Below are 4,153 nucleotides of genomic sequence, written 5' to 3'. Positions count from 1 at the left end.
GCTTTATGACTTCACTTACCCTTAGTTATCTCTTTAAAGGCCCTATCTTCAACTGCAGTTGCGCTGGGGGTTAGGCCTTCAAAATATTAATTTTGGAGGGGACACAATTCAGTCCATAACAATCATGATGTATTATTATCATATATTGCTGGATTTAGTTTGCTAACATTGTGTTAAGGATTTTTACACCTATATTCATTAGTAATATTGGTATGTAGCTTTCTTTTCTTGTCATGCCTTTATTTTGGTATCAAGGTGATGGTAGCCTCAGAGACTGAATAGTGAAGTGTTTTCTTTCTTTTCTAGTTTTTAGAAGGGTATTTGTAAAACTGATGCTGTTTTTCCTAAAATGTTAAGTAGAATCACTAATGAATACATCTGGGACTGGAGTTTTCTTTGGGGGAAGGTTTTAAATTATGAATATAATTTCTTTAGTAGATAGTGGCTATTTAGGTTATCTATTTTTTTTTATATAACAGCTTTATTGAGCTGTAATTCACATACCATATTATTCACCCATTTAAAGTGTACAATTCAATGTAATTTTTAGATTCAAAAAGTTGCATGACTATCATCACAGTAAATCTTAGAACATTTCCATCACCTCAAACCCTATACACTTTAGCTATCACCATCCCCCCCACCTGCCCTAAAGCAATCACCAATCTACATTCTGTCTCTCTAGAATTGCCTATTCTGGAGATTTCATATAAATGGAATCATATAATATGTGGTCTTTTTTTTTTTTTAAAGATTTTATTTATTTATTTGACAGAGAGATAGAGAGAGAGAACAAGTAGGCAGAGAGACAGGCAGTGGGAGAGGGAGAAGCAGGTTCCCCGCCGAGCAGGGAGCCCGATGCGGGGCTCAATCCCAGGACCCTGGGATCATGACCTGAGCCGAAGGCAGCTGCTTAACCAACTGAGCCACCCAGGCGCCCCTTTATAACTGGTTTATTTCACTTAGCATAATGTCTTCAAATTTCACCTATATTATAGCATGATGTATCAGTACTTCATCTCCTTTTATGGCTGAATAATATTCCATTGTATGGGTAGACCACATTTTATTATTCATCAGTTGACAGACATTTGGGTTATTCCTACATTTCAGTTATTATGAACAATGCTGCTATACATATATGTATACAGGTTTTCATTTCTCTCCCATAGATAATCTAGGGATGTAATTGCTAAATCACATGGTATATCTATTTTTGAGTGAGCTTTGGTAGGAATTTATTAATTCATTTAAATTGTCAACTTTATTGACCTGAAGTTGCTCATAATATTTCCTTATTGTTTTTTAAATATCTGAAGTAGTAATGCTCCCCTGTCATTCCCAAAGTTAGCAATTTTTGCCCTCTGTTTCTTGATCAGTCTCGATAAATGTTACTTTTATTGATTCTTTTCAAATAACCAGCTTTCAATTTCATTAATTCTCATTTGTGTCCATTTTCTATTTCTTTGATTTCTACCACTGTCTTTATTATTCTCCTTCCCACTTCTTACTTTGTGTTTAATTCACTCCTTTTTCAAGTTCTTAAGGTAACAGTTCAAAATATTTTTTAATTTTGTGATTTCTTCTTTAATCCTTGTTATTGAAAATTGTGTTAATTTCCAAATATTTGGCGATTTTCCTTATATCTTCCTATTGATTTCCAATTTAAATTGGAACATGATTTCAACGCTTTTCAATTAGCAATAATTGCGCCTCGGAGAAACCTCATTGGCTACAACACTGCCCCTGTGCAAAGCTCAACTCTTTTCTATTGAAGAATTTTTATTGTCCATAATATGGTCTGTCTTGTTGAGTATGTCATATAGACCTGAACAGAATTCATATCCTACTGTTGTTGGGTGGAATGTTCTATAAATACTAACTAGGTCAATTATACTGAGAGGAAATGTTAAAATCTCTAACTATAATTGTGAATTTGTCTATTCCTTCTTCTAATTTCTTCTGCTTTTGCCTCAGATATTGAAGTATGGTTGTTAGGTATATATATTTAGGATTATTATATCATCTTAACAAATTGACCCTTTTATTAGTAAGTGTCTTTAAATCTCTGTTAATATTTCTTGGGCTGATATCAATTTATATTAATATTAATGATGTTAATCATTAGGTTAATTATTGCATAGTAATTTGTTTCTATTCTTTTCTATTTAACCTATTCGGATCTTTTTATTTAAAGTTGATTTTTTGGAAAGGTTACCATTGGGTAATACGAACTGAGCAAAAACATCAGCCCATGAAAGCATTGCTCCCAGAGAAGTATGAGAAACAACCACCAGCTAGATGGAAGGGCAACAGAGTCAGGATATCCCAAAGTCAAGTAAATGAGCCCTTCAAGAAGAGAGCATTCAGTATGAACACCAAGTAGGATAAACACTGGTTTATGGTCCACCATCAATTTGAAAGTTGTAATGACTTTCATCAAACTAATTTCAGGACAAGGGTGAGGGCAGAAGCCAAACTGTACAAAGAACAATTGGGAGAAGGGAAGGCAGGAGTGATGACTATTTTTAAATTGTGGAGGTAAGGAGAACAACAAGGAACACACAGAAGGAACAATGACCTAAGAAAAAAATTAAAGTTCTTGCTTTGCTTGTTTCAGGATGGGAGATAATCTAGTGCTCATGGACTGAGGAGAAATCATTTGAAAGAGAGAGGCTCAATAGTGACTATCTGCTAGGGATGGGGGAGGGTAGGTGTGGCTTCCCATGGTATGACAGAAGGGGACAGGAGTGAGTGTGTGTGTGTGTGTGTATGTGTGTGTTTGTGAGAGAGAGACAGAGACAGAGAGACAGAGAGACAGAGAGAAAGAGGAGAAATATGTTGGAAAAGGAGAATAGGATCCCAGGAGGGAGGAGACTGGGTTGGATCATAGATTGGAGGCAGACCTAGGGCAGCAGAACTTGCTTTGGACCAAAAGGACAGCTCTTCCTTAGCACAATCCGCACCATGGTGGATGAGAAAAGATGAGGAAAGTTGACTAAAGTGAGGACAAAATTCTTGCCTAATAGTTGTTTTAGAGAGAAAAACTGAGCCCAAGAGAAAAGAAGGGTGGATGGCAAAGAATTTAAAGAGCATGGTGAATGTTTGGAAATGAGTGAGAAAAGAGCTGGTGGTATATTTATTTTAGAAGACCATTCCTTACATCCATGTTTGGTTTAGATGCCTTCTTTTATGGTTCTAGGTGCTCTTTGAGATTACATCTGCCCAAGTGCTTCACATTGACCTCTAACTGTTCATTTGCTTGTCCCACACACAACTACAAGCTTCTCTGGGCAGAGATTGCATTATGTAAACATAATGCCTAGAACTTAACAAATATCCAAAAGAAATTTTACTCAGCCCTAAAAAAGAATGAAATCTTGCCATTTACAACCACATGCATGGACCTAGAGAAATAAGTCAGTCAGAAAGACAAATACCATATAATTTTACTCATGTGGAATTTAAGAAACAAAACAAATTAGCAAAGGGGAAGGCGGGGAGGGGAGGGAGGGGACCAAGAAATAGACTCTTAACTATAGGGAATTGTTGGTTTCCAGAGGGGAGGAGGGGGATGGGTGAAATAGGTGATGGACATTAAGGACTGTACTTATCATGGTGAGCACTGGGTGATGTATGGAATTGTTGAATCACTATATTGTACACCTGAAATTAATATGACACTGTATGTTAACTAGAATTAAAATTAATACTCAAGAAAATAATAAATAATAAAATACTACTACTAATAATAAAAAATACTCAATAGAAATGCTCAAGAAATGACAAAATTACTGCCAAGTAATAAAGGATCTATACCACTTGCTGGGTGGTTAATTTAGAATTTGAAGCCCTGAACTTAGACTTCACTACCTAGGAACCCTCTAAACAATAGTATTCTATAACTCAGTGACTAAGGGATAAAGGGTTCCAAATTTCAATTCAATACAAACTGCTTCTTATGTTATAACAATCATAACAAATATCTATTTGCAAGGAGAACTACCATCAGGAGTCTTAAAAATATGTGTAAAGTATAAGTAAAATATATAAAGGCAAGAAATTGAAACATGATTCAACAAAATTTTGAGTTATAAATACTGCTAAAAGAATGAGCCTTAAAATGAGAATGCAGATTAAACTTGGCATTTCA

The 4,153-nt window shown here is 35.3% G+C and overlaps 1 non-coding gene across 1 annotated transcript; it reads right to left on the bottom strand.

Moving 5' to 3' along the window:
* Positions 1-1,623: 1,623 nt before the first annotated feature.
* Positions 1,624-1,758, bottom strand: LOC118539393 (U4 spliceosomal RNA). The gene has a single exon (XR_004919153.1). It is a non-coding gene; the product is annotated as a U4 spliceosomal RNA (small nuclear RNA).
* Between the last annotated feature and the right edge of the window lie 2,395 nt (positions 1,759-4,153).

This window comes from Halichoerus grypus, chromosome 9 (assembly GCF_964656455.1).
Source record: "Halichoerus grypus chromosome 9, mHalGry1.hap1.1, whole genome shotgun sequence".
Lineage (NCBI taxonomy): Eukaryota > Metazoa > Chordata > Mammalia > Carnivora > Phocidae > Halichoerus > Halichoerus grypus.
The sequence above is the reverse complement of the archived record's forward strand: the minus strand, read 5'-3'. Positions and strand labels throughout refer to the sequence as shown.